Here is a 13,486-nt window from a genome sequence, read left to right on the forward strand (position 1 = left end):
TCAGCTGGCCCTTAGTCAAAGTCAGGGTCAGGAAGAACCAGGTTCAAGTGGGACCCAGCAGCATCCAGGAATACCCAGGCCCTGATTACAGGAGACATAACAGGAATTGTTTTCACTGGTGCTCTTGCCAGGAACCGTATTCATGTGGACATTCCATTACAACTAACACTGTTAAACAAGAGTCATCAGAAGATGACATATCCCATCTGACACTTACTAATTGTGTTTTTAGGCCATGTCTGAATTGCTTCCATGGAATTCATGAAAAATATATATGCCATATATCTGTAATCAGAAAAAGTCACTATTTCAAGATCTGTCTCATATATCTGCCAAGATCTTTTGAAAGATATGAAATGGTTTTCGAGCTGTGCTCCGGAAACGAAGTCCGCAGTTTGCAACGTGTTCATGGAACCAAGAAAATAATAAATCACAAAAAACTGTACATAGCAAAATGCACCACTTTAGGTTCTGATTGATACATCTACCATGTTTTGCAGAAATATATTGAAAGGTTCTGCTCCGGAAACGAAGCCCACCCCTCCATAAGACTAACACCAACATGTTCCATGGAAAAACAAAAAAAAATATAAATGCCAAAATAGCAAAAGGCACAACCATAGGCTGAGATTACTTGATCTATCAAGTTTGGGTTAAAAATTTTGAACGAATTCTGAGTTATGCTCCGGAAACAAACTGATTACGGACGGACGGACGGACGGACGGATTATATCCCCCGCATTACATGCCGGGGGAATAAAAAAGTTTTATAGATAGGACTATTGTGACGAATAGCTTAATCCTAGGCCTTTCTAAGCTGGAAAAATCTTCTTTAAACTTGGGCAGACAGCTACATTTTCTTGAAAACCCAATGCATTTAGAAGCAAAGTACATAGACAGCAGGTACAAAGAAATAGGAAGACTGGAAAATATTTTAAAATATCACATATCTTTCTGTCACAATCCTTCAACAAACTAGGACTTAGCCAAGGATGGAGTCCTGTGTCCGGACGATGTCCGATGTGCCCGAACAGCATGGCAGAGCGGAACCCTTTGTCGTTTCGTACTGACTGACTCTTATACTCTGATTCAATTCGGTCCAGATGCCATGTAGGCATGTTTTCCTGTTGTGGAGCAGTAAAATTACTGTTGATGAGCTTGGATCCGAGTGTGCTTCTCGCTATTCTCCGGCCTGCTGAAAGCTGGTAATGGAGACCGGTGAATCCCATGAGAGGTGCTCATTTGCACAGGAATCAGAAGGAATGTTTAGAGGTATTGGTGTAGAAAAGTATAATACTTTACGGAAACAGCTTGTTTATTTATTTCTATGATGCCAGCCAAACAGGAATTGTGTCTCTGAAAAGTTTTCGAAATATTGTGAATATCTTCAGTGTTTTGGTGTTTCAAAGGACATGCTACGAGGATAGTGCGCTAAATGTTCTTCAGAGGCAGTCCACGGAGTTTTAAGGACACTGTTGTCGAAGTTTAGTTACTAAGCTTTTTGTTCGCCAGAATTTACCAATACGGTGATGCCCCATAGGGGCGACAGAAATTGGCGATGAGGTCATGAAGATATGCCAGATATGCCACAGTATTTTTGAAATGGCAGATACACTGGCATCTCCAAAAGCAGATTACAGTGCTCCCGCTGGGAGAGAAACTGGATATATCTTGAGAACAAGGGAATTTTCAGGAGTTGATTCTACTGAAAGTTGTCAAAGTGCCATGGCAGCCTATTTGTTGCCGCCAGGGAAGGAGACACGGACAAGCTGTAAATGTCTATGAATATGATGAAGAATCAGCAACAACAGTCAGATGCGATGCAACAACCTGGCTCTACACTGGCTGATGTCAATCAGAAATTATCAGGCAGATCACCGTAGGTGGCAGGAAATCCCTAAATTTTATGTGACCCTGGAAGAAAAGGAAGAAGTCATGCCGAGAAGTTCAGTGTAAACAGTCACTCTGATGTTTCAGAGGATTACTACGATGGCCCAGACTTTATCGATTAGATTGTGGCCAAATGCACACAAGAGGATGATGTTCTTCCAGACGATGGTCCTGACGATATTGGTGACATAAATATACTTGTCATGGAACTCCGCAACCTTTTTGCTTATGAGAGAGAAATGTCAGATATGAGGATTCATGATGATTTGGCTAAACCGGTCAGTGAGGGATTTCTAAAACCCCCTAACCTGGGAAAACCGAAGATTCTTATGGACAAATAAAAACGGTCGCGTACCTGTTAGCCTCTACAGGTCCCTAAGGCTAATGAAGAAATTTGGGGACAGGCCAAAGCATATACTCGGACCAAAGATAAAAAGGCTCGACAAGCGCAAGGCCTTATGGTACGATGATGAACTGATAACCTGATGAAATTGGTGTTACAGAAGTAGATCTCAACAGAACAGTAATTCAACAAGCTACTGATGTCATTCGCCTTTTAGCAGGGGCACATGCTGAGATCAGTAGCAAGCAGGGAGAAGGTTTTCGACAAGATACTATGCAGTATTACAGCCACATCTGCGATGTATTTGTCTGGGGATGATATCAACAAGTAAATCACAGACATCACTGACGCTACCCAAATAGGAAATCCTACAGCTCGTTGAGTATCGGACACAGATATCAGCCTTACAATACTTTTCATCAAAGATGCCTATAAAGGAAATAGCAAAATGCCACTCCACTGGAGAGGACAGCAGTCAGGTGGGAAACTGTATTTCTAAATTTAACAATACCCTGCTCAATTTTCAAGCAGGAAAAACCCTTACCATTTACATAAGTGTGAAATGCTCACTTCTGACATATGGCTCCTCAACTGTGTGACAGGTGTGAATACTGATTCTGCCTAGACAAGGCTTTGTGCCCGAATCCATTCAGTTTGAAGGCACTGAATGGATACGGCTTAAACGAGAGATAGAAGCTGTGATACACAAGGGCATTACTGAAAGATGTGATCATGTGGACGGGGAATATATTTGTAATATTTTCACAGGAGTCAAGAAAGATATTTTCCCCAGACAACAGTTCAATCTTCACCGCTAAGGCCAAAGCTATCGTTACAGCTTTGACCTATACAGAACACCAGACCCACTCGAAAAACTTCATCGTGTTTACAGATTCCTTACCCTGCTTTCAAGTACTTCAAAATGTTACTTCAAGTCACCCTATCATCCTGGACATTTTAGAACTTTACAATGATCTGTTTACTGGCCAGAGTGACATTGTCCTCTGCTGGCTGCTGGACGTCCCATGAGATGTACACTTTCAAGCAAAGTTTGTTAAGTTGTCAACTGCAAGGAACTCACAATATGTTGCGAGATATCTGAAAGATCTGTTTTCCCGCGTGAGCGGGCACCTGGTCGTAAATTTGCTGAGGTAAATTAACCTATATCACAATGTGTAGTTTCATAGGGAAAATAACTAGATGCTTGCTTTTGAATTCGATGTTATTATGACGTCTTCTGTTTTTCGTGGGTTTTTAAGTTGTTTTGTTTTTATTGTGGTGAAAAGAAAATATATGTTTTAAAGCCAACTCTTTTGGACCATGCACTTAAAATGGTAATGCGTGCAAACTTTATCTCGTCACTATATGGCTGGGATAATGCCAAATAGTGACCAACTCAAATAAACACAACTGTATTCACCCTGTAGTCCTTCCCTCATAGTCTGAATGCTGCAAGTTTCAGCTTCCTTGGAGTGGATGTTTGCCTGTCGGGTTGGTTTGAAAGGCTAACTTTTGAAGATATTTTGACTGTGTCAGCAGCCTTGGACAGTCTGTCAGTAATTTGTTTGAGTGGCATATTTAGAAATTAAATATGCCCATCAAACAAGTCATTCGTCGTCTTCATGGAGACGTGGCTGTGCATACTATCAACACTTTGACACGTCTGGAAAGAGAAACACATCCTCGCCACCATCTTTCTAACCTTCCTGACGTGATGCAGAAACCAACAAATCATCCCAAAACTGGTGCTCTAATAAACACGTCTGCCTCTTTCTGATGTATGATCTGAAACCACTGAAAGGGCAGGTTTTATACTGCACTGTTCTATTAGTTTTAATTTCCCATGCTAGATTTAAATTCTAACGGTAGTGTGAGGGATCAGTATGATACCGCCAGGCTTTGGTATAGGGATGATGATGGCATTGTCACGAAGGGGGCGAATCATATATATGCTGATTTCCCTTTGGCCGCTAGCATACCACTAACGCTGAAGCTGAAGGAAGCTCTTGATTAATCTAGACTGAAGACTGGACCATCCTTTAGGCTGACGAAGCCCAGAAGTAAAGTACATAGAAGGAGACAGGCAGAAGAGATTCACGGTTATTGAGTCTAAAACAGATGCAGATGGAACTGATCTGGTCAACGTTTACTATGTAGGGTTTTCCAGTAAGTTTGACCACTATAACTATGTCGTCTCTTACAAGCAGTGACACCACGGATTTGTTTTCTGTTCAATATCTTGTCCTCAGTGAGGCTTAATAACACAGGGTTGGATTATTGTGTTGTGATTCGGATACCAATAGCATCACCAGTTGTTACTACCTCGCGTACTGATATTGCCTGAGAAGTGTCATCAGTTTCCAGTTATTTAAGACATGAGTTCAGGTTCAATGATGTCCATGGCCCAGACATTTTGTTTGGAAAGGGTCGGTGCTACACAACTGTGAACAAAGCAAATGCGTTTGCTTAGGTCAAAAGGGAAACTGTATTGTTCGGTTACTACGATAGAAGGATGTACATCTTGTGAAGTACACCTTGAACAATGACCTTCAGTTGGTTCATAGAGGTTTCGTGTTTTCCTGAGATTTGTGAAGGAAAGGGGGACACAGAAATGAGCAGAAAAGGGGATACAGAGATGTCTCTTAAGACAATTGTTTGAACGCCTTAACAACTGATCGGACATTTTTACGTCAGTTTCCCTACCCTTCACTCACCTTTTCACAGCGGCCTCTTGAAACATACCCATGTGTAATATGTAACAAAATATATGTTTCAGCTGTCAAAGACACAGATTGGAGAACAACATTCTACACGATTGTAAGATAAGTTTTAAGTTCAGTATTTCTGTAGTTTGCTCCTGTTGCCTCTGAAAGATAACTGTTTCAGTTACAGTTGTTTCAAATAATCTTGGGATGTATCTGTATTACCTAGCTTAGATATGAGTTGGCCAAGGATTTTCTTTTTTGTTCTCTTGTATGGCACACTGCACAACTCTGTCACGTAGTAAGATCAGGAATGACTTTGTTATCAAAAGCAATTGATTTCCACAGACATATGCAACAAACTAATAACTGTTCTCAGTAGACAAAATCAAATTGACTGCAACATTTTGAGTGCATATTTTGGCATATCACATCACAGATATGCTTACATTGCATGGCAATTTGTCGACATTCAGCCAACAGGGATTTGAAAAGTTAAATGACAATACAACTAAATGGGATTTTCATTGTACATCTCATAAGGGTGGGGATGCTCTCAAACAAATCATTCTGAAACAGAATGTTGTAAAGGATTTTTACTGAGAGTCAAATATATTTGGGTAATATTCGAAGTAGATCACTACAACAGGAACTGTTCCATGCAGTATATGGTAGTTCAGCTCTAGTGCTTCCTTCGGTGTTGATGTTCATCCTCTTCTATCGGCTTTTGTTCAGAAAGAGTGAGTGGGTGAGTGAGTTTAGTTTTACGCCGCTTTAGGCAATATTCCAGCAATATCACGGCGGGGGACACCAGAAAATGGGCTTCACGCATTGTACCCATGTGGGGAATCGAACCCGGGTCTTCGGCGTGACGAGCGAACGCTTTAACCACTAGGCTACCCCACCGCCCCTTTGTTCAGAAAGAATGATGAATATGTTTATAATACTTTTTGTCCTGATGGAAACAAAATGAGTGATAATATTTCTGATAGTTGTTTTTGGTGCACAAATGTAGGTATGCCCTGTGTGGTGTTATTCATATTCTGGTCGGTAACTTTAACTTTAGTGGATTATCTCCTTTGTACTTGTGCGCGATGTCATCAGTTCTGGACTGGGCGCCATCTTGCTTTTGTTCTCAGTTGCATGTGCTCACTATTAAAGTTGTTAGCAAAGAACCCCCACTCTTGGTCGTTTCCACAGAGAAAACATGGTGTCAGAAGGGGCTAACATCAAACATAGGAGCTAACAAATGCACAAGATCAGTCTTAAGTGACAAGAACTGTGAATTTTCGTCATAAACTGGCAGGAAAAGACAGTGAGTCAGAAAGCAGATGGTCAGTGAACAGTGTTACAGAGACACTTTAATCTCCAAAACAGTGCAAGTAAGAAGTTACATCAATCAGTGAATAATCATGGCATATTTCCAAATTCAGCCACCAGAGAAATGTGATTTTTCTGCCCCAGAAAAATGGGAGATGTGGTGGAAAAGGTTTAAACGTTTTAGAACTTCATCTAAATTAGGTGAAGAATACCAGATAAGTACTTTGATTTATGCATTGGGAAGTGAGGCTGACGAAATATTGAACTCTTTCAATCTATCACAAGCAGATGCAAAGAAATACCAGAAAGTAACTGACAGGTTTGATTCATTCTGTATTGTTAAAAGGAACATTATCTGCGAAAGAGCAAAGTTCAATAGTCGAAAACGGGAAGCTGGTGAATCTGTCAATACGTTCATAACATCCCTATTCTCCCTGGCTGAACACTGCAACTACCAAATCTTGAAGGACGAAATGATTGGGGATTGAATTGCTGTGGGTTTGCGAGACAGCAAACTATCGCTGCAGTTGCAACTAGATTCTACATTGACATTTTTTTCTGCAATTACTCAAGCAAGTCAGCCTGAGTCGGTGCACAAGCAACAAGACGTGCTGAGATGTAAGTATCCAAAACCAAACCTTCACATAAGCACCAAAGTGGTAAGGTAAACATCACAAATCAAAACCACAGAAGGACAGTGAAAAAGGGGACTTATGTAGCAGATGTGGTGGAAATAACCATCCCAAAGCAAAGTGCCCTGCTAGAGATTCAAAATGTGCAGCTTGTCAGAAAAAGGATCACTGGGCTAAAGTCTGCAGGAGCAAGCAAAATGTCCAGCAAGTCACTGAAGATGACGAGGAAGTCTTTCGCGGCTGTGTCATAACAAGCTCACAGGTTGAAGAGACAGTAGATAAAGGTCAAGTCAACCATGGCTGGTAGACATACAAGTCGAAGGACATCAGGTTAGATTTAAATTAGACACAGGGGCGGACGTCTCTTTGATTCTGAAGTCAATATTTGATAAATGCACATCTTCGTCAAACATCAAACTTTCAAGAGCTGACAGAATTCTCAATGGTGTAGACCAATACAAAATGAAAGTATGTGGACAATTCAACACCAAGCTTGTGTGGGAGAACAGATCAGCATCTCAGAGAGTGTATGTTGTTGAAGATTCTGAGTTGGGTTTAACGCTACTCGGACTCCGAGCTATCGAAGCCCTGGATTTGTTGACTAAAGACGCCAACCTGCAAAGTGTGTCTTCTGACAAAGAGAGCTATAAGCAGATTTACCCGAACTTGTTCATGAGACTAGGAAACACCAATCAGTCATACAAGATAAAGCTAAAATCTGATGCCAAGCCATTTCCCTTATTAACTACCAGGCGGATTGCTCTCCCTCTTCTACCACAGGTGTTTCTGAACCAACAGACTGGTGTTCCAGGATAGTTGTGATTCCAAAACCTGGAAACAAAGTACGCACAATGTGTTGATCTGACAAAGCTCAATGAAAGTGTTTGCCGAGAAAATCATCCTCTCCCAGCGATAGATTATACACTTGGACAGCTATCCGAAGTCAAATATTTTACCAACCTTTACGCTAAACTGGACAGATATCAAAACCCATTCGGGATCTTTTGAAAATTGACTCAGCTTGGTGTTGGGACAAAGTTCAGCAAGACGCTTTCAATGAAATAAAGAGAGAAATTAGCTCAAATCGTATCCTTGCACGCTATGACTACCAAAGCAGCAAAGGTATCAGCCGATGCCTCATCCTACGCTCTTGGTGCCGTTCTACAACAGCAGAATCCAGAAGGCTGGAAGCCAGTAGTGTATGCTTCAAGATCGCTAACCCAGACAGAGCAGAGATATGCGCAAGTTGAGAAAGAGACTCTAGCAATTACATGGGCATGTGAGAAATTCTCCATCTATCTCATTGGTCTCACTTTCACCATAGAGACAGTTAACAAGCCTCTGTTGTCCCTGCTAGGAGAAAAAGCCCTCGATTTCCTACCTCCCAGAGTCAATAGATTTCGTAAGAGACTCATGAGATCCTCACACCAAATGGAATATGTGCCGGGCAAAAACTTGGTACTTACTGACACGTTGTCGAGAGCTCCTCTAGCGACCAAACCCTATAATGCCTAGATGGGACTGCTACATTTAAAAACACCACACCTCAATAGCTTAAAAGTCGGACCACGCACACTGGCGTAATTACTGTTTAAAAGGTCTGACACCAGGAAAACGCGTTTCCAATTTTCAAAATTGCCCCGTGGTCCATGTTCCATGACTAGCTACTGCACACTCGCTCGATCGTTCTGCAGTCTCGGTTCAACTGCCTCGGAGTTTCGAGGACGAGTACTCGCGATTAGTTGAAGGCGAGTACTGTAGTACTGGAGGTGAATACAGGAGTGCTTTCAATTACTACCCGTTTCATGCCATCCTTGATGCAGTATTACGCCCAACTGCGTTCTGCCACCCCGCTGTATTTCATGCCGTCCTTGATGCAGTATTACGCCCAACTGCGTTCTGCCACCCCGCTGTAATGGCTCCGATACAGCGACCTATTGTTTGTAGGGAGCAATTTGTATGGCATAGGGGAGCGGTTATTGTTTGTATGGCACGGCTCTCCTGCTGGGATTATTGAAAGTTGGGGACAGATACCATGTACAGGAACTGGAAAGGATAATGGATAATAAGTAATGGATTGATACAAATTCTAATCTGGAAAATGTTAGCTTTCATTTTCAGTGAAAGCGATACAGTTATTCTTTCGTTTTCAATGAATGAACCGCTCCCGCAGACACCAGCTAAAACCCAGGCCATGTCCGCAGAACATAAAACTGTCTCTGGGTCACGCCGCGAACTATGTGCTGCTGACGCCCTACCTTGGACTGTTGGTCAGCCTGTCTCTTCAGTCCGTTTGGTTCAACAGCGGACCGGTTAATTACAATCCAACACGAAAACTAGTAAACATATGCTGCTGCGTGCGGCGTAAAACTAAACTCACTCACTCCTTCTGACCAGCCCTTTCTGCAATGCTGAGAAATGTAGCAAGTCTGATTTCCCATGCTCTCACTAGGGCTCACTTTCATTTTAAATGTTTGGGGTTTTTTGTTTTTTGTTTTTTGTTTTGTTTTGTTTTTTTTTATTTTGTCACTATCAGAATTACATATAATCGTGAGCTTATATTGTTTTTTGACAGGCCTACCAAAGAAATCTTTCGCACTTGGCAGAGAAACGCACAGACGCACATTAATCTTGGAAATAGCAATATATATAAACATAACACCTCGCTACTGAAACAGTTTCAACGGAAGTATAATAATTATGAAACTGCAATATTTTCGCATCAACGAACTATGACCCTTAATGCTCACTGTCCCTGATATGGTGATCTTCCTTCAGTTGTTGGCGATCTATAGCCCGTTTTCATATTGCATCGTCCTCTATAGTTGAAGTGTTTTAGATTTGATTGCTAGTTTTACATGCCTATCTGTGAACGTCTAGTTGTTTTACTGTCCTCCGTAGACAGATTTTTACCTCATTCATTAATGTGTATAATATTACTTGGTCTCGTCAAGATGTGGCTGAAATATTGCCCATGTGACAATAAATTTAACTCACTCACTCACTCACTCACAAATTACATACACAACGAAGCACATGACTCATGTGGTCTCACCTTAAGCAAGTGAGTTTGTTCAAAATTGCCTCTGTTCACCCAGCAGAAAATGGGTACCCGGTGGAATAAGTCATGTGACTATAACCTTCTAGCGCCTAACAGGCAGCTTGGGTTATCCGAGGTAATGATATGCCTGCTTTGACTGTTAGCGTTATGAGTATTCACCTCGTGAGTGGAGTTTGGCGCAATATAAATGCACATATTATTATTACATATCAAACGTTCACTGTTGTCCCCGCTACTTTCAGATTTCCGAGCAACCTTGAATCGACTCGCGTAGAAAAACTATCGAATATGTTGAAATAATCGCTGTCAATCATTTCAACACTAACGGAAAGTAAACTAAACTTGTATCATGCACACACGTACCATGATGATAGACGCCAAATAACGCCACCAGAAATACTTTGAAAGGAATTTAACATTTGATCAAGCTGGAAAATGTCAACATGCCGTCGCGATTTGCAGACTCTTCCTTTTTTGATCCAGTTTTAGCGATTTATTGTTGCCAATTTCACTGTTTCAGTAGCAAGGTGGTATTTTTGTGTTGCTATTTCCACGACTTATGTAGGCTTTCTGCGTTTTTCTGCTCAGTGAGTGATATTGTTGCTTAAATCCCCATTCAGCAATATTCCAGCTGTATAGGGGCGTTAAGTATATAATCGAAGCTGGACCAGACAATCCAGTGATGAACCAGCACGATCAAGTGAGCATCGATCTACACAAGTGGCATACGATGACGTGTCAACTAAGTCAGCGAGTATGACCACCCGATCTACCCCAGGGACTTTTCTGTTTGAATGAACGTACCTTAACCAAAATGAGAATATACAAACAAATCCTAGGACGATTCCATTCTGCACTGTGCACTTTTCTTGATCTCACCCCATGTCGTGACGAAAACAATTTTTATAAAAAAAGACAAATCATTTTGAAGAATAAAACCTGTCACGACGGACAGTAAAATACTAGGGTATCACAGACATGGGTATAAAACTAGCAAGGAAAAATAAAACATTCTAGTAATTAAAGCAGACAATACATAAAACACAGGCTATAGATCGCCAACGACTGAAGGTAGATCACCATACTAGGGACCATGGGGACTTACAGTACCTTTGCTACCTGCATGAACCCTAGTTGGATACACTCTAATTGGATCAACATTATTGTACTACTAGATACATTTAAATGCTTTATGTAAGACACGGCCACACACAAGAACAACTATTTCACAGAGTACAGTTGACCCGCGGTTGAACGAGGCTAACTACATATGGTTTCGGTTTGGGGGCTGAGGAACAAGGACTCCCCCGCCGAGTATGCAGGGTACGTTCCTTGACACGCATGGGTTGACATATGGGTATCCCTATTGCATCGAGCGATGTCCATGCTGTCGATCACCGGATTCTCTGGTTCAGACGCCAATATTTATGGTGCGTGAGTTCAGCTTAACACTGCTTGTAATAACATTCCAGCAAAATGACGGCAGGGGAGACCAGGAATGGGTTTCTCACATTGTACCCATGTAGGGAATCGAACCTGGTCTTCGGCGTGGCGAGCGCACGCTTTAACCACCACCTGGCTATTTACAGACCGCCGCCACAGAACTGGAACACTGAGGGCGTTAAACAACACACAAAAATCTATAATAAATGACAGTTCAAAATACTGAGTACGTATACCGCACCCCGTTCAAGTCAGAGGACGTCAGCAGGGTTCCATTTGGAGAGTACGCCCGGAACTTCACCACCCAGTTCTTCTTCATGACACAGCCCACCCCAATGTTCTTCCCACAGAAGATGCAGTCAGCGACGTAGAGGTTTTCTTCGGGACACGGAAATTCTTGTGTACGTTTAGTCACGAGATCTATCACGCTCGCTGCCTTTTTACCACGCCTCACTAACTGTGCCCCCGTTGTTATGCAGGTATGTTCTTGTTTTAGCCTCTCGTTAAGCGGTAATGGAGTGCGTTTGACGTTACCATGTTTAACGTCATACCTGGAGTAAAACAAATCATATTCCCCGTTGGGCCTGGTTGACTTTTCTGTCCACGAAATCTGACTGTTGGCCGCATTTATCGCCCCGCCGATGAGGTGATGTGGTGACTCGTAAATTACTCTGATCCCAGTTCCATAAACAGAAGACAACTTCAATATGGAGTTACCGTCGTCGTACCATAACGTTGCCAGGAGCTTGGTGGTCGTATCGTAGGAATATCCTCTCAGGAACCCTTTCAATATAATCTCTTCCTCGCTGTCATTGAAAAACTTTCGGGTTAGTTTCTTTCGAAAGTCGATGTTGAAGACGATACATTCTTGTACCACGAAGCCCGTTCCGATTCCCTTCCCCGGTGCCAGAAGTCCAGTTTCATAAAATGACTTTTTCATCATATCATATGCAATTATTTGTATATTTTTTCTAGGTAGGTAGAAAATTGAATCCGGGACTGCAGTCTTTCCTGACGGAAATATGCATTCAGGAGGCACCTTGTCTTTAATATCTGTTTTGACGAAAAGTGTGTGCTCAATGTCAGTTGAGGGCTTGTTTACGTCTTGAAATTTGTAATAAACCATCTCATTCGGTTCATTCCGTTCATGTATCAATATACATCCCTTTTTGTTACAGCCATGTTCGTAGATCTTGCACAACGCAAAAAATGTGTATCTCATTTGTGCCGCCGACACGGCACAGCGTGATAGCGACCCCAGTTCCGTGTTGTCTGCTGCAATAGCTGCATCTGAGTCGCCATAGCAACGGACTCGATTTGATCCAACCGATATGATTAACAGTATGATGTTGAACTGTTCCATTGTTAACACATGTGTCAGTCATTCACCTCCACAGTACATAATGTCTATGAATAATACACACAGACTTTGTTTACATGTGTTGTTCAGTGCTCAGGGTTTCTCGACAAAATATTTCCTGGAGTCGCATTGGATTTCATTGGTATTAAATATTTTCACAGCTTCATTTAAATATGATTCGTTGTTAATGTTCTGTAATTAATATTTGATTAAAACAAACCGTGCATTAAATTGTATTTATGTCGGTTGTGAATTTATTGCCTAGAGACTTCCTTCATGTGTTGGGACGGTTGAGAGAGAGAGAGAGAGAGAGAGAGAGAGAGAGAGAGAGAGAGAGAGAGAGAGAGAGAGAGAGAGAGAGAGAGAGAGAGAGAGAGAGAGAGAGAGAGAGAGAGAGAGAGAGAGAGAGAGAGAGAGAGAGAGAGAGAGAGAGAGAGAGAGAGATTTTGTTGATGTAACGCGACCGCGTCCTCTTAATAATGGAGACTGGTCCGGACAATCTAGTGATCAACATAGCGAGCATCGATTTACGCAGTTGGAATCCAATGGTATGGATCAACAAAGTCAGCGGCACGACCACTCTATACCGTTAGTCACCTCTTCCCCGTCCAGTCAAATCGGGTCACAGTGTCAGATTTAAATCAATGTTCTCTCTCGCCTTGACAAATCAGTATACGCGAAAGTGTCAGGTATGTACGTTATGTGAATTGAGTTACCTCCCTTATTCTGTTTCTC

This window comes from Haliotis asinina, chromosome 13 (assembly GCF_037392515.1).
Source record: "Haliotis asinina isolate JCU_RB_2024 chromosome 13, JCU_Hal_asi_v2, whole genome shotgun sequence".
Classification (NCBI taxonomy): Eukaryota; Metazoa; Mollusca; class Gastropoda; order Lepetellida; family Haliotidae; genus Haliotis; species Haliotis asinina.